Here is a 19369-nt window from a genome sequence, read left to right as displayed (position 1 = left end):
TTTTTCTTTGTTTATTTACCTATTTTTTCCTCTAATTTATTTATCTATTTTTTTCTCTAATTTATTTACCTATTTTTCCCTATTGTATTTACCTATTTTTTTTATTTATTTACCTATTTTTCCCTATTTTATTTACCTATTTTTTCTCTATTTATTTACCTCTTTTGTTTTCTCTATTTACTTAACTATTTTTTCTCTAGTTATTTACCTCTTTTTTCTGTATTTATTTACCTACTTTGTTTTCTCTACTTCATTACATATTTTTCTCTATTTCTTTATCTATTTTTTTCTCTAATTTATTTACTATTTTTTTCTCTAATTTATTTACCTATTTTTTCTCTATTTATTTACCTGCTTTGTGTTCTCTATTTATTTACCTATTTCCCTCTATTTATTTACCTATTTTTTTTAATTAGCTATTTTTCTCTATTTATACACCTATTTTTTCTCTAGTTTATTTACCTCTTTTTTTCTGTATTTATTTACCTACTTTGTTTTCTCTACTTCATTACCTTTTTTCTCTGTTTATTTACCTATTTTTTCCTCTAATTTATTTACCTATTTTTTATTTACCTTTTTTCCTTTGGTTTATTTACCTATTTTTCTCTATTTATACACCTATTTTTTCTCTACCTAATTTACCTATTTTTCTGTATTTATTTACCTATTTGTTCTCTATTTATTTGCCTCTTTTGTTTTCTCTATTTATTTACCTATTTTTCTCTAGATAATTTACCTATTTTTCTCTATTTATTTACCTATTTTTCCTCTATTTATTTTCGAATTTTTTCTCTATTCATTTACTTTTATCTATTTATTTACCTCTTTCTTTCTCTAATTTGTACACCTATATTTTCTCTATTTATTTACCTATTTTTCTCTATTTATTTGCCTATTTTCTTCTCTAAATTATTTACCTATTTTTGTCTATTTATTTACCTATTTTCTCTATTTATTTACCTCCTTTGTATTCTCTACTTCATTACCTATTTTTCACTATTTCTTTTTCTATTTTTTTCTCTAATTTATTTACTATTTTTTTCTCTAATTTATTTACCTATTTTTCTCTATTTATTTACCTGCTTTGTTTTCTCTATTTATTTACCTTTTTTCCCTCTATTTATTTACCTGTTTTTTTAATATGCTATTTTTCTCTATTTATACACCTATTTTTTCACTAGTTTATTTACCTCTTTTTTCTGTATTTATTTACCTACTTTGTTTTCTCTAGATCATTACCTATTTTTCTCTGTTTATTTACCTATTTTTCCTCTAATTTATTTACCTATTTTTTATTTACCTTTTTTCCTTTGGTTTATTTACCTATTTATCTCTACTTATACACCTATTTTTTTCTATATAATTTACCTATTTTTCTCTATTTATTTTCCTATTTTTCTATATTTATTTACCTCTTTTGTTTTCTATATTTATTTACCTATTTTTCTCTAGATAATTTACCTATTTTTTCTCTATTTATTTACCTATTTTTTCTCTATTTATTTTCCAATTTTTTCTCTATTCATTTACTTTTTTCTATTTATTTACCTCTTTCTTTCTCTAATTTATACACCTATATTTTCTCTATTTATTTACCTATTTTTCTCTATTTATACACCTGTTTTTTCTCTACCTAATTTACCTATTTTTCTCGATTTATTTTGCTATTTTTTCTCTATATATTTACCTATTTCTCTCTCTCTTTTATTTACGTATTTTTTCTCTGTTTATTTACCTATTTTTCCCTTTAATTTATTTACCTATTTTTTATTTACCTTTTTTTCTTTGATTTATTTAGCTATTTATCTCTATTTATACACCCATTTTTTCTCCAGATAATTTACCTATTTTTTCTCTATTTATTTTCCTATTTTTTCTCTATTTGTTTACCTCTTTTGTTTTCTCTACTTATTTACCTATTTTTCTGTGTTTATTTACCTATTTTTCCCTATTTTATTTACCTATTTTTTTATTTATTTACCAATTTTTCCCTATTTTATTTACCTATTTTTTCTCTATTTATTTACCTCTTTTGTTTTCTCTATTTACTTAACTATTTTTTCTCTAGTTATTTACCTACTTTTTTCTCTAATTTATTTACCTCTTTTGTTTTCTCTATTTATTTACCTATTTTTCTCTAGATAATTTACCTATTTTTCTCTATTTATTTACCTATTTTTTCTCTATTTATTTTCCAATTTTTTCTCTATTCATTTACTTTTTTCTATTTATTTACCTCTTTCTTTCTCTAATTTATACACCTATATTTTCTCTACTTCATTACCTATTTTTCTCTATTTATTTGCCTATTTTCTCCTCTAAATTATTTACCTATTTTTGTCTATTTATTTACCTATTTTCTGTATTTATTTACCTCGTTTGTATTCTCTACTTCATTACCTATTTTTCACTATTTCTTTATCTATTTTTTTCTCTAATTTATTTACAAATTTTTTCTTTGTTTATTTACCTATTTTTTCCTCTAATTTATTTATCTATTTTTTTCTCTAATTTATTTACCTATTTTTCTCTATTTATTTACCTCTTTTGTTTTCTCTATTTACTTAACTATTTTTTCTCTAGTTATTTACCTCTTTTTTCTGTATTTATTTACCTACTTCGTTTTCTCTACTTCATTACCTATTTTTCTCTATTTATTTGCCTATTTTTTTCTCTAAATTATGTACCTATTTTTCTCTATTTATTTACCTATTTTCTGTTTTTATTTACCTCATTTGTATTCTCTACTTCATTACCTATTTTTCACTATTTCTTTATCTATTTTTTTCTGTAATTTATTTACCTATTTTTTCTCTGTTAATTTAGCAACTTTTTCTCTATTATATTTACCTACATTTTCTCTATTTATTTACCTATTTTTTCTCTAGTTACTTACCTCTTTTTTCTGTATTTATTTACCTCCTTTGTATTCTCTACTTCATTACCTATTTTTCACTATTCCTTTATCTATTTTTTTCTCTAAATTATTTACCTATTTTTCTCTATTTATTTATCTATTTTTTCTGTATTTATTTACCTACTTTGTTTTCTGTACTTCATTACCTATTTTTCTCTATTTATTTGCCTATTTTCTTCTCTAAATTATTTACCTATTTTTGTCTATTTATTTACCTATTTTCTGTATTTATTTACCTCCTTTGTATTCTCTACTTCATTACCTATTTTTCACTATTTCTTTTCTATTTTTTTCTCTAATTTATTTACTATTTTTTTCTCTAATTTATTTACCTATTTTTCTCTATTTATTTACCTGCTTTGTTTTCTCTATTTATTTACCTTTTTTCCCTCTATTTATTTACCTGTTTTTTTAATATGCTATTTTTCTCTATTTATACACCTATTTTTTCTCTAGTTTATTTACCTCTTTTTTCTGTATTTATTTACCTACTTTGTTTTCTCTAGATCATTACCTATTTTTCTCTGTTTATTTACCTATTTTTTCCTCTAATTTATTTACCTATTTTTTATTTACCTTTTTTCCTTTGGTTTATTTACCTATTTATCTCTACTTATACACCTATTTTTTTCTATATAATTTACCTATTTTTCTCTATTTATTTTCCTATTTTTCTATATTTATTTACCTCTTTTGTTTTCTCTACTTATTTACCTATTTTTCTCTGTTTATTTACCTATTTTTCCCTATTTTATTTACCTATTTTTTTATTTATTTACCAATTTTTCCCTATTTTATTTACCTATTTTTTCTCTATTTATTTACCTCTTTTGTTTTCTCTATTTACTTAACTATTTTTTCTCTAGTTATTTACCTACTTTTTTCTCTAATTTATTTACCTCTTTGGTTTTCTCTATTTATTTACCTATTTTTCTCTAGATAATTTACCTATTTTTCTCTATTTATTTACCTATTTTTTCTCTATTTATTTTCCAATTTTTTCTCTATTCATTTACTTTTTTCTATTTATTTACCTCTTTCTTTCTCTAATTTATACACCTATATTTTCTCTACTTCATTACCTATTTTTCTCTATTTATTTGCCTATTTTCTCCTCTAAATTATTTACCTATTTTTGTCTATTTATTTACCTATTTTGTGTATTTATTTACCTCGTTTGTATTCTCTACTTCATTACCTATTTTTCACTATTTCTTTATCTATTTTTTTCTCTAATTTATTTACAAATTTTTTCTTTGTTTATTTACCTATTTTTTCCTCTAATTTATTTATCTATTTTTTTCTCTAATTTATTTACCTATTTTTCTCTATTTATTTACCTCTTTTGTTTTCTCTATTTACTTAACTATTTTTTCTCTAGTTATTTACCTCTTTTTCTGTATTTATTTACCTACTTTGTTTTCTCTACTTCATTACCTATTTTTCTCTATTTATTTGCCTATTTTTTTCTCTAAATTATGTACCTATTTTTCTCTATTTATTTACCTATTTTCTGTTTTTATTTACCTCATTTGTATTCTCTACTTCATTACCTATTTTTCACTATTTCTTTATCTATTTTTTTCTGTAATTTATTTACCTATTTTTTCTCTATTTATTTACCTCTTTTGTTTTCTCTATTTACTTAACTATTTTTTCTCTAGTTATTTACCTCTTTTTTCTGTATTTATTTACCTACTTTGTTTTCTCTACTTCATTACCTATTTTCTCTATTTATTTGCCTATTTTCTTCTCTAAATTATTTACCTATTTTTGTCTATTTATTTACCTATTTTCTATATTTATTTACCTCCTTTGTATTCTCTACTTCATTACCTATTTTTCACTATTTCTTTATCTATTTTTTTCTCTAATTTATTTACTATTTTTTTCTCTAATTTATTTACCTATTTTTTCTCTATTTATTTACCTGCTTTGTTTTCTCTATTTATTTACCTATTTCCCTCTATTTATTTACCAATTTTTTTTAATTAGCTATTTTTCTCTATTTATACACCTATTTTTTCTCTAGTTTATTTACCTCTTTTTTTCTGTATTTATTTACCTACTTTGCTTTCTCTACTTCATTACCTTTTTTTCTCTGTTTATTTACCTATTTTTTCCTCTAATTTATTTACCTATTTTTTATTTACCTTTTTTCCTTTGGTTTATTTACCTATTTATCTCTACTTATACACCTATTTTTTTCTATATAATTTACCTATTTTTCTCTATTTATTTTCCTATTTTTCTATATTTATTTACCTCTTTTGTTTTCTATATTTATTTACCTATTTTTCTCTAGATAATTTACCTATTTTTTCTCTATTTATTTACCTATTTTTTCTCTATTTATTTTCCAATTTTTTCTCTATTCATTTACTTTTTTCTATTTATTTACCTCTTTCTTTCTCTAATTTATACACCTATATTTTCTCTATTTATTTACCTATTTTTCTCTATTTATACACCTGTTTTTTCTCTACCTAATTTACCTATTTTTCTCGATTTATTTTGCTATTTTTTCTCTATATATTTACCTATTTCTCTCTCTCTTTTATTTACGTATTTTTCTCTGTTTATTTACCTATTTTTCCCTTTAATTTATTTACCTATTTTTTATTTACCTTTTTTTCTTTGATTTATTTAGCTATTTATCTCTATTTATACACCCATTTTTTCTCCAGATAATTTACCTATTTTTTCTCTATTTATTTTCCTATCTTTTCTCTATTTGTTTACCTCTTTTGTTTTCTCTACTTATTTACCTATTTTTCTCTGTTTATTTACCTATTTTTCCCTATTTTATTTACCTATTTTTTTATTTATTTACCAATTTTTCCCTATTTTATTTACCTATTTTTTCTCTATTTATTTACCTCTTTTGTTTTCTCTATTTACTTAACTATTTTTTCTCTAGTTATTTACCTACTTTTTTCTCTAATTTATTTACCTCTTTTGTTTTCTCTATTTATTTACCTATTTTTCTCTAGATAATTTACCTATTTTTCTCTATTTATTTACCTATTTTTTCTCTATTTATTTTCCAATCTTTTCTCTATTCATTTACTTTTTTCTATTTATTTACCTCTTTCTTTCTCTAATTTATACACCTATATTTTCTCTACTTCATTACCTATTTTTCTCTATTTATTTGCCTATTTTCTCCTCTAAATTATTTACCTATTTTTGTCTATTTATTTACCTATTTTGTGTATTTATTTACCTCGTTTGTATTCTCTACTTCATTACCTATTTTTCACTATTTCTTTATCTATTTTTTTCTCTAATTTATTTACAAATTTTTTCTTTGTTTATTTACCTATTTTTTCCTCTAATTTATTTATCTATTTTTTTCTCTAATTTATTTACCTATTTTTCTCTATTTATTTACCTCTTTTGTTTTCTCTATTTACTTAACTATTTTTTCTCTAGTTATTTACCTCTTTTTCTGTATTTATTTACCTACTTTGTTTTCTCTACTTCATTACCTATTTTTCTCTATTTATTTGCCTATTTTTTTCTCTAAATTATGTACCTATTTTTCTCTATTTATTTACCTATTTTCTGTTTTTATTTACCTCATTTGTATTCTCTACTTCATTACCTATTTTTCACTATTTCTTTATCTATTTTTTTCTGTAATTTATTTACCTATTTTTTCTCTGTTAATTTAGCAACTTTTTCTCTATTATATTTACCTACATTTTCTCTATTTATTTACCTATTTTTTCTCTAGTTACTTACCTCTTTTTTCTGTATTTATTTACCTCCTTTGTATTCTCTACTTCATTACCTATTTTTCACTATTCCTTTATCTATTTTTTTCTCTAAATTATTTACCTATTTTTCTCTATTTATTTACCTATTTTCTGTTTTTATTTACCTCATTTGTATTCTCTACTTCATTACCTATTTTTCACTATTTCTTTATCTATTTTTTTCTCTAATTTATTTACAAATTTTTTCTTTGTTTATTTACCTATTTTTTCCTCTAATTTATTTATCTATTTTTTTCTCTAATTTATTTACCTATTTTTCCCTATTGTATGTACCTATTTTTTTTATTTATTTACCTATTTTTCCCTATTTTATTTACCTATTTTTTCTCTATTTATTTACCTCTTTTGTTTTCTCTATTTACTTAACTATTTTTTCTCTAGTTATTTACCTCTTTTTTCTGTATTTATTTACCTACTTTGTTTTCTCTACTTCATTACCTATTTTCTCTATTTATTTGCCTATTTTCTTCTCTAAATTATTTACCTATTTTTGTCTATTTATTTACCTATTTTCTATATTTATTTACCTCCTTTGTATTCTCTACTTCATTACCTATTTTTCACTATTTCTTTATCTATTTTTTTCTCTAATTTATTTACTATTTTTTTCTCTAATTTATTTACCTATTTTTTCTCTATTTATTTACCTGCTTTGTTTTCTCTATTTATTTACCTATTTCCCTCTATTTATTTACCTATTTTTTTTAATTAGCTATTTTTCTCTATTTATACACCTATTTTTTCTCTAGTTTATTTACCTCTTTTTTTCTGTATTTATTTACCTACTTTGCTTTCTCTACTTCATTACCTTTTTTTCTCTGTTTATTTACCTATTTTTTCCTCTAATTTATTTACCTATTTTTTATTTACCTTTTTTCCTTTGGTTTATTTACCTATTTTTCTCTATTTATACACCTATTTTTTCTCTACCTAATTTACCTATTTTTCTGTATTTATTTACCTATTTGTTCTCTATTTATTTGCCTCTTTTGTTTTCTCTATTTATTTACCTATTTTTCTCTAGATAATTTACCTATTTTTTCTCTATTTATTTACCTATTTTTTCTCTATTTATTTTCCAATTTTTTCTCTATTCATTTACTTTTTTCTATTTATTTACCTCTTTCTTTCTCTAATTTATACACCTATATTTTCTCTATTTATTTACCTATTTTTCTCTATTTATACACCTGTTTTTTCTCTACCTAATTTACCTATTTTTCTCGATTTATTTTGCTATTTTTTCTCTATATATTTACCTATTTCTCTCTCTCTTTTATTTACGTATTTTTCTCTGTTTATTTACCTATTTTTCCCTTTAATTTATTTACCTATTTTTTATTTACCTTTTTTTCTTTGATTTATTTAGCTATTTATCTCTATTTATACACCCATTTTTTCTCCAGATAATTTACCTATTTTTTCTCTATTTATTTTCCTATTTTTTCTCTATTTGTTTACCTCTTTTGTTTTCTCTACTTATTTACCTATTTTTCTCTGTTTATTTACCTATTTTTCCCTATTTTATTTACCTATTTTTTATTTATTTACCAATTTTTCCCTATTTTATTTACCTATTTTTTCTCTATTTATTTACCTCTTTTGTTTTCTCTATTTACTTAACTATTTTTTCTCTAGTTATTTACCTACTTTTTTCTCTAATTTATTTACCTCTTTTGTTTTCTCTATTTATTTACCTATTTTTCTCTAGATAATTTACCTATTTTTCTCTATTTATTTACCTATTTTTTCTCTATTTATTTTCCAATTTTTTCTCTATTCATTTACTTTTTTCTATTTATTTACCTCTTTCTTTCTCTAATTTATACACCTATATTTTCTCTACTTCATTACCTATTTTTCTCTATTTATTTGCCTATTTTCTCCTCTAAATTATTTACCTATTTTTGTCTATTTATTTACCTATTTTCTGTATTTATTTACCTCGTTTGTATTCTCTACTTCATTACCTATTTTTCACTATTTCTTTATCTATTTTTTTCTCTAATTTATTTACAAATTTTTTCTTTGTTTATTTACCTATTTTTTCCTCTAATTTATTTATCTATTTTTTTCTCTAATTTATTTACCTATTTTTCTCTATTTATTTACCTCTTTTGTTTTCTCTATTTACTTAACTATTTTTTCTCTAGTTATTTACCTCTTTTTTCTGTATTTATTTACCTACTTTGTTTTCTCTACTTCATTACCTATTTTCTCTATTTATTTGCCTATTTTCTTCTCTAAATTATTTACCTATTTTTGTCTATTTATTTACCTATTTTCTATATTTATTTACCTCCTTTGTATTCTCTACTTCATTACCTATTTTTCACTATTTCTTTATCTATTTTTTTCTCTAATTTATTTACTATTTTTTTCTCTAATTTATTTACCTATTTTTTCTCTATTTATTTACCTGCTTTGTTTTCTCTATTTATTTACCTATTTCCCTCTATTTATTTACCTATTTTTTTTAATTAGCTATTTTTCTCTATTTATACACCTATTTTTTCTCTAGTTTATTTACCTCTTTTTTTCTGTATTTATTTACCTACTTTGCTTTCTCTACTTCATTACCTTTTTTCTCTGTTTATTTACCTATTTTTTCCTCTAATTTATTTACCTATTTTTTATTTACCTTTTTTCCTTTGGTTTATTTACCTATTTTTCTCTATTTATACACCTATTTTTTCTCTACCTAATTTACCTATTTTTCTGTATTTATTTACCTATTTGTTCTCTATTTATTTGCCTCTTTTGTTTTCTCTATTTATTTACCTATTTTTCTCTAGATAATTTACCTATTTTTTCTCTATTTATTTACCTATTTTTTCTCTATTTATTTTCCAATTTTTTCTCTATTCATTTACTTTTTTCTATTTATTTACCTCTTTCTTTCTCTAATTTATACACCTATATTTTCTCTATTTATTTACCTATTTTTCTCTATTTATACACCTGTTTTTTCTCTACCTAATTTACCTATTTTTCTCGATTTATTTTGCTATTTTTTCTCTATATATTTACCTATTTCTCTCTCTCTTTTATTTACGTATTTTTTCTCTGTTTATTTACCTATTTTTCCCTTTAATTTATTTACCTATTTTTTATTTACCTTTTTTTCTTTGATTTATTTAGCTATTTATCTCTATTTATACACCCATTTTTTCTCCAGATAATTTACCTATTTTTTCTCTATTTATTTTCCTATTTTTTCTCTATTTGTTTACCTCTTTTGTTTTCTCTACTTATTTACCTATTTTTCTCTGTTTATTTACCTATTTTTCCCTATTTTATTTACCTATTTTTTTATTTATTTACCAATTTTTCCCTATTTTATTTACCTATTTTTTCTCTATTTATTTACCTCTTTTGTTTTCTCTATTTACTTAACTATTTTTTCTCTAGTTATTTACCTACTTTTTTCTCTAATTTATTTACCTCTTTTGTTTTCTCTATTTATTTACCTATTTTTCTCTAGATAATTTACCTATTTTTCTCTATTTATTTACCTATTTTTTCTCTATTTATTTTCCAATTTTTTCTCTATTCATTTACTTTTTTCTATTTATTTACCTCTTTCTTTCTCTAATTTATACACCTATATTTTCTCTACTTCATTACCTATTTTTCTCTATTTATTTGCCTATTTTCTCCTCTAAATTATTTACCTATTTTTGTCTATTTATTTACCTATTTTCTGTATTTATTTACCTCGTTTGTATTCTCTACTTCATTACCTATTTTTCACTATTTCTTTATCTATTTTTTTCTCTAATTTATTTACAAATTTTTTCTTTGTTTATTTACCTATTTTTTCCTCTAATTTATTTATCTATTTTTTTCTCTAATTTATTTACCTATTTTTCTCTATTTATTTACCTCTTTTGTTTTCTCTATTTACTTAACTATTTTTTCTCTAGTTATTTACCTCTTTTTTCTGTATTTATTTACCTACTTTGTTTTCTCTACTTCATTACCTATTTTTCTCTATTTATTTGCCTATTTTTTTCTCTAAATTATGTACCTATTTTTCTCTATTTATTTACCTATTTTCTGTTTTTATTTACCTCATTTGTATTCTCTACTTCATTACCTATTTTTCACTATTTCTTTATCTATTTTTTCTGTAATTTATTTACCTATTTTTTCTCTGTTAATTTAGCAACTTTTTCTCTATTATATTTACCTACATTTTCTCTATTTATTTACCTATTTTTTCTCTAGTTACTTACCTCTTTTTTCTGTATTTATTTACCTCCTTTGTATTCTCTACTTCATTACCTATTTTTCACTATTCCTTTATCTATTTTTTTCTCTAAATTATTTACCTATTTTTGTCTATTTATTTACCTATTTTCTGTATTTATTTACCTCGTTTGTATTCTCTACTTCATTACCTATTTTTCACTATTTCTTTATCTATTTTTTTCTCTAATTTATTTACAAATTTTTTCTTTGTTTATTTACCTATTTTTTCCTCTAATTTATTTATCTATTTTTTTCTCTAATTTATTTACCTATTTTTCCCTATTGTATTTACCTATTTTTTTTATTTATTTACCTATTTTTCCCTATTTTATTTACCTATTTTTTCTCTATTTATTTACCTCTTTTGTTTTCTCTATTTACTTAACTATTTTTTCTCTAGTTATTTACCTCTTTTTTCTGTATTTATTTACCTACTTTGTTTTCTCTACTTCATTACATATTTTTCTCTATTTCTTTATCTATTTTTTTCTCTAATTTATTTACAAATTTTTTCTTTGTTTATTTACCAACTTTTTCCTCTAATTTATTTATCTATTTTTTTCTCTAATTTATTTACCTATTTTCTCTATTTATTTACCTTTTTTGTTTTCTCTATTTACTTAACTATTTTTTCTCTAGTTATTTACCTCTTTTTTCTGTATTTATTTACCTCTTTTTTTCTCTATTTACTTAACTATTTTTTCTCTAGTTATTTACCTCTTTTTTCTGTATTTATTTACCTACTTTGTTTTCTCTACTTCATTACCTATTTTTCTCTATTTATTTGCCTATTTTCTTCTCTAAATTATTTACCTATTTTTGTCTATTTATTTACCTATTTTCTATATTTATTTACCTCCTTTGTATTCTCTACTTCATTACCTATTTTTCACTATTTCTTTATCTATTTTTTTCTCTAATTTATTTACTATTTTTTTCTCTAATTTATTTACCTATTTTTTTCTCTATTTATTTACCTGCTTTGTTTTCTCTATTTATTTACCTTTTTTTCTCTGTTTATTTACCTATTTTTTCTCTAGTTTATTTACCTCTTTTTTCTGTATTTATTTACCTACTTTGTTTTCTCTACTTCATTACCTTTTTTCTCTGTTTATTTACCTATTTTTTCCTCTAATTTATTTACCTATTTTTTATTTACCTTTTTTCCTTTGGTTTATTTACCTATTTTTCTCTATTTATACACCTATTTTTTCTCTACCTAATTTACCTATTTTTCTGTATTTATTTACCTATTTGTTCTCTATTTATTTGCCTCTTTTGTTTTCTCTATTTATTTACCTATTTTTCTCTAGATAATTTACCTATTTTTTCTCTATTTATTTACCTATTTTTCCTCTATTTATTTTCGAATTTTTTCTCTATTCATTTACTTTTTTCTATTTATTTACCTCTTTCTTTCTCTAATTTGTACACCTATATTTTCTCTATTTATTTACCTATTTTTCTCTATTTATTTACCTATTTCCCTCTATTTATTTACCTATTTTTTTTAATTAGCTATTTTTCTCTATTTATACACCTATTTTTTCTCTAGTTTATTTACCTCTTTTTTCTGTATTTATTTACCTACTTTGTTTTCTCTACTTCATTACCTTTTTTCTCTGTTTATTTACCTATTTTTTCCTCTAATTTATTTACCTATTTTTTATTTACCTTTTTTCCTTTGGTTTATTTACCTATTTTTCTCTATTTATACACCTATTTTTTCTCTACCTAATTTACCTATTTTTCTGTATTTATTTACCTATTTGTTCTCTATTTATTTGCCTCTTTTGTTTTCTCTATTTATTTACCTATTTTTCTCTAGATAATTTACCTATTTTTTCTCTATTTATTTACCTATTTTTCCTCTATTTATTTTCGATTTTTTTCTCTATTCATTTACTTTTTTCTATTTATTTACCTCTTTCTTTCTCTAATTTGTACACCTATATTTTCTCTATTTATTTACCTATTTTTTCTCTATTTATTTACCTATTTTTCCTCTATTTATTTTCGAATTTTTTCTCTATTCATTTACTTTTTTCTATTTATTTACCTCTTTCTTTCTCTAATTTGTACACCTATATTTTCTCTATTTATTTACCTATTTTTCTCTATTTATTTACCTATTTTTCTCTATTTATTTACCTATTGTTTCTCTAGTCATTTACCTATATTTTCTCTCATTTATTTTCCTATTTTTTCTCTGTTTATTTACCTATTTTTTCCTTTAATTTCTTTACATATTTTTTTATTTACCTTTTTTTCTTTGATTTATTTAGCTATTTATCTCTATTTATACACCCATTTTTGCTCCAGATAATTTACCTATTTTTTCTCTATTTATTTTCCTATTTTTTCTCTATTTGTTTACCTCTTTTGTTTTCTCTACTTATTTACCTATTTTTTTATTTATTTACCAATTTTTCCCTATTTTATTTACCTATTTTTTCTCTATTTATTTACCTCTTTTGTTTTCTCTATTTACTTAACTATTTTTTCTCTAGTTATTTACCTACTTTTATCTCTAATTTATTTACCTCTTTTGTTTTCTCTATTTATTTACCTATTTTTCTCTAGATAATTTACCTATTATTCTCTAATTATTTACCTATTTTTTCTCTATTTATTTTCCAATTTTTTCTCTATTCATTTACTTTTTTCTATTTATTTACCTCTTTCTTTCTCTAATTTATACACCTATATTTTCTCTACTTCATTACCTATTTTTCTCTATTTATTTGCCTATTTTTTTCTCTAAATTATTTACCTATTTTTGTCTATTTATTTACCTATTTTCTGTATTTATTTACCTCGTTTGTATTCTCTACTTCATTACCTATTTTTCACTATTTCTTTATCTATTTTTTCTCTAATTTATTTACAAATTTTTTCTTTGTTTATTTACCTATTTTTTCCTCTAATTTATTTATCTATTTTTTTCTCTAATTTATTTACCTATTTTTCCCTATTGTATTTACCTATTTTTTTTATTTACTTAACTATTTTTTCTCTAGTTATTTACCTCTTTTTTCTGTATTTATTTACCTACTTTGTTTTCTCTACTTCATTACATATTTTTCTCTATTTCTTTATCTATTTTTTTCTCTAATTTATTTACAATTTTTTTCTTTGTTTATTTACCTACTTTTTCCTCTAATTTATTTACCTATTTTTCTCTATTTATTTATCTATTTTTTCTGTATTTATTTACCTACTTTGTTTTCTGTACTTCATTACCTATTTTTCTCTATTTATTTGCCTATTTTCTTCTCTAAATTATTTACCTAGTTTTGTCTATTCATTTACTTTTTTCTATTTATTTACCTCTTTTTTCTGTATTTATTTACCTACTTTGTTTTCTCTACTTCATTACCTATTTTTCTCTATTTATTTGCCTATTTTTTTCTCTAAATTATGTACCTATTTTTCTCTATTTATTTACCTATTTTCTGTTTTTATTTACCTACTTTGTATTCTCTATTTCATTACCTATTTTTCACTATTGATTTATCTATTTTTTTCTCTAATTTATTTACAAATTTTTTCTCTGTTTATTTACCTATTTTTTCCTCTAATTTATTTATCTATTTTTTTCTCTAATTTATTTACCTATTTTTTCTCTATTTATTTACCTCCTTTGTTTTCTCTCTTTATTTACCTTTTTTTCCCTCTACTTATTTACCTATTTTGTTTTCTCTATTTATTTACCTATTTTTCTCTAGATAATTTACCTATTTTTCTCTATTTATTTACCTATTTTTTCTCTATTTATTTTCCAATTTTTTCTCTATTCATTTACTTTTTTCTATTTATATACCTCTTTCTTTCTCTAATTTATACACCTATATTTTCTCTACTTCATTACCTACTTTTCTCTATTTATTTGCCTATTTTTTTCTCTAAATTATTTACCTATTTTTGTCTATTTATTTACCTATTTTCTGTATTTATTTACCTCGTTTGTATTCTCTACTTCATTACCTATTTTTCACTATTTCTTTATCTATTTTTTTCTCTAATTTATTTACAAATTTTTTCTTTGTTTATTTACCTATTTTTCCTCTAATTTATTTATCTATTTTTTTCTCTAATTTATTTACCTATTTTTCTCTATTTATTTATCTATTTTTTCTGTATTTATTTACCTACTTTGTTTTCTGTACTTCATTACCTATTTTTCTCTATTTATTTGCCTATTTTCTTCTCTAAATTATTTACCTATTTTTGTCTATTTATTTACCTATTTTCTGTATTTATTTACCTCCTTTGTATTCTCTACTTCATTACCTATTTTTCACTATTTCTTTATCTATTTTTTTCTCTAATTTATTTACAAATTTTTTCTTTGTTTATTTACCTATTTTTTCCTCTAATTTATTTATCTATTTTTTTCTCTAATTTATTTACCTATTTTTCCCTATTGTATTTACCTATTTTTTTTATTTATTTACCTATTTTTCCCTATTTTATTTACCTATTTTTTCTCTATTTATTTACCTCTTTTGTTTTCTCTATTTACTTAACTATTTTTTCTCTAGTTATTTACCTCTTTTTTCTGTATTTATTTACCTACTTTGTTTTCTCTACTTCATTACATATTTTTCTCTATTTCTTTATCTATTTTTTTCTCTAATTTATTTACAAATTTTTTCTTTGTTTATTTACCAACTTTTTCCTCTAATTTATTTATCTATTTTTTTCTCTAATTTATTTACCTATTTTCTCTATTTATTTACCTTTTTTGTTTTCTCTATTTACTTAACTATTTTTTCTCTAGTTATTTACCTCTTTTTTCTGTATTTATTTACCTCTTTTTTTCTCTATTTACTTAACTATTTTTTCTCTAGTTATTTACCTCTTTTTTCTGTATTTATTTACCTACTTTGTTTTCTCTACTTCATTACCTATTTTTCTCTATTTATTTGCCTATTTTCTTCTCTAAATTATTTACCTATTTTTGTCTATTTATTTACCTATTTTCTATATTTATTTACCTCCTTTGTATTCTCTACTTCATTACCTATTTTTCACTATTTCTTTATCTATTTTTTTCTCTAATTTATTTACTATTTTTTTCTCTAATTTATTTACCTATTTTTTCTCTATTTATTTACCTGCTTTGTTTTCTCTATTTATTTACCTTTTTTTCTCTGTTTATTTACCTATTTTTTCTCTAGTTTATTTACCTCTTTTTTTCTGTATTTATTTACCTACTTTGTTTTCTCTACTTCATTACCTTTTTTCTCTGTTTATTTACCTATTTTTTCCTCTAATTTATTTACCTATTTTTTATTTACCTTTTTTCCTTTGGTTTATTTACCTATTTTTCTCTATTTATACACCTATTTTTTCTCTACCTAATTTACCTATTTTTCTGTATTTATTTACCTATTTGTTCTCTATTTATTTGCCTCTTTTGTTTTCTCTATTTATTTACCTATTTTTCTCTAGATAATTTACCTATTTTTTCTCTATTTATTTACCTATTTTTCCTCTATTTATTTTCGATTTTTTTCTCTATTCATTTACTTTTTTCTATTTATTTACCTCTTTCTTTCTCTAATTTGTACACCTATATTTTCTCTATTTATTTACCTATTTTTTCTCTATTTATTTACCTATTTTTCCTCTATTTATTTTCGAATTTTTTCTATATTCATTTACTTTTTTCTATTTATTTACCTCTTTCTTTCTCTAATTTGTACACCTATATTTTCTCTATTTATTTACCTATTTTTCTCTATTTATTTACCTATTTTTCTCTATTTATTTACCTATTGTTTCTCTAGTCATTTACCTATATTTTCTCTCATTTATTTTCCTATTTTTTCTCTGTTTATTTACCTATTTTTTCCTTTAATTTCTTTACATATTTTTTTATTTACCTTTTTTTCTTTGATTTATTTAGCTATTTATCTCTATTTATACACCCATTTTTGCTCCAGATAATTTACCTATTTTTTCTCTATTTATTTTCCTATTTTTTCTCTATTTGTTTACCTCTTTTGTTTTCTCTACTTATTTACCTATTTTTTTATTTATTTACCAATTTTTCCCTATTTTATTTACCTATTTTTTCTCTATTTATTTACCTCTTTTGTTTTCTCTATTTACTTAACTATTTTTTCTCTAGTTATTTACCTACTTTTATCTCTAATTTATTTACCTCTTTTGTTTTCTCTATTTATTTACCTATTTTTCTCTAGATAATTTACCTATTATTCTCTAATTATTTACCTATTTTTTCTCTATTTATTTTCCAATTTTTTCTCTATTCATTTACTTTTTTCTATTTATTTACCTCTTTCTTTCTCTAATTTATACACCTATATTTTCTCTACTTCATTACCTATTTTTCTCTATTTATTTGCCTATTTTTTTCTCTAAATTATTTACCTATTTTTGTCTATTTATTTACCTATTTTCTGTATTTATTTACCTCGTTTGTATTCTCTACTTCATTACCTATTTTTCACTATTTCTTTATCTATTTTTTCTCTAATTTATTTACAAATTTTTTCTTTGTTTATTTACCTATTTTTTCCTCTAATTTATTTATCTATTTTTTTCTCTAATTTATTTACCTATTTTTCCCTATTGTATTTACCTATTTTTTTTATTTACTTAACTATTTTTTCTCTAGTTATTTACCTCTTTTTTCTGTATTTATTTACCTACTTTGTTTTCTCTACTTCATTACATATTTTTCTCTATTTCTTTATCTATTTTTTTCTCTAATTTATTTACAATTTTTTTCTTTGTTTATTTACCTACTTTTTCCTCTAATTTATTTACCTATTTTTCTCTATTTATTTATCTATTTTTTCTGTATTTATTTACCTACTTTGTTTTCTGTACTTCATTACCTATTTTTCTCTATTTATTTGCCTATTTTCTTCTCTAAATTATTTACCTAGTTTTGTCTATTCATTTACTTTTTTCTATTTATTTACCTCTTTTTTCTGTATTTATTTACCTACTTTGTTTTCTCTACTTCATTACCTATTTTTCTCTATTTATTTGCCTATTTTTTTCTCTAAATTATGTACCTATTTTTCTCTATTTATTTACCTATTTTCTGTTTTTATTTACCTACTTTGTATTCTCTATTTCATTACCTATTTTTCACTATTGATTTATCTATTTTTTTCTCTAATTTATTTACAAATTTTTTCTCTGTTTATTTACCTATTTTTTCCTCTAATTTATTTATCTATTTTTTTCTCTAATTTATTTACCTATTTTTTCTCTATTTATTTACCTCCTTTGTTTTCTCTCTTTATTTACCTTTTTTTCCCTCTACTTATTTACCTATTTTGTTTTCTCTATTTATTTACCTATTTTTCTCTAGATAATTTACCTATTTTTCTCTATTTATTTACCTATTTTTTCTCTATTTATTTTCCAATTTTTTCTCTATTCATTTACTTTTTTCTATTTATATACCTCTTTCTTTCTCTAATTTATACACCTATATTTTCTCTACTTCATTACCTACTTTTCTCTATTTATTTGCCTATTTTTTTCTCTAAATTATTTACCTATTTTTGTCTATTTATTTACCTATTTTCTGTATTTATTTACCTCGTTTGTATTCTCTACTTCATTACCTATTTTTCACTATTTCTTTATCTATTTTTTTCTCTAATTTATTTACAAATTTTTTCTTTGTTTATTTACCTATTTTTCCTCTAATTTATTTATCTATTTTTTTCTCTAATTTATTTACCTATTTTTCTCTATTTATTTATCTATTTTTTCTGTATTTATTTACCTACTTTGTTTTCTGTACTTCATTACCTATTTTTCTCTATTTATTTGCCTATTTTCTTCTCTAAATTATTTACCTATTTTTGTCTATTTATTTACCTATTTTCTGTATTTATTTACCTCCTTTGTATTCTCTACTTCATTACCTATTTTTCACTATTTCTTTATCTATTTTTTTCTCTAATTTATTTACTATTTTTTTCTCTAATTTATTTACCTATTTTTCTCTATTTATTTACCTGCTTTGTTTTCTCTATTTATTTACCTTTTTTCCCTCTATTTATTTACCTATTTTTTTAATATGCTATTTTTCTCTATTTATACACCTATTTTTTCTCTAGTTTATTTACCTCTTTTTTCTGTATTTATTTACCTACTTTGTTTTCTCTAGATCATTACCTATTTTTCTCTGTTTATTTACCTATTTTTCCTCTAATTTATTTACTAATTTTTTATTTACCTTTTTTCATTTATATACCTATTTATCTCTACTTTACACGTATTTTTTTCTATATAATTTACCTATTTTTCTTATTTTTCTATATTTATTTACCTCTTTTGTTTTCTATATTTATTTACCTATTTTTCTCTAGATAATTTACCTATTTTTTCTCTATTTAATTTACCTATTTTTCTCTAT

At 21.1% G+C, this 19369-nt stretch overlaps 1 long non-coding RNA gene across 1 annotated transcript; it reads right to left on the bottom strand.

Moving 5' to 3' along the window:
- Positions 1–3409: 3409 nt before the first annotated feature.
- LOC143378214 (uncharacterized) lies at positions 3410–19150 on the bottom strand. Its single transcript, XR_013087802.1, has 2 exons — positions 17309–19150; positions 3410–14690 (listed from the first exon to the last, which is right to left on the bottom strand). It is a non-coding gene; the product is annotated as an uncharacterized LOC143378214 (long non-coding RNA).
- Positions 19151–19369: the final 219 nt, after the last annotated feature.

This window comes from Andrena cerasifolii, unplaced genomic scaffold (assembly GCF_050908995.1).
Source record: "Andrena cerasifolii isolate SP2316 unplaced genomic scaffold, iyAndCera1_principal scaffold1302, whole genome shotgun sequence".
NCBI classification, from domain to species: Eukaryota; Metazoa; Arthropoda; class Insecta; order Hymenoptera; family Andrenidae; genus Andrena; species Andrena cerasifolii.
The sequence above is the reverse complement of the archived record's forward strand: the minus strand, read 5'-3'. Positions and strand labels throughout refer to the sequence as shown.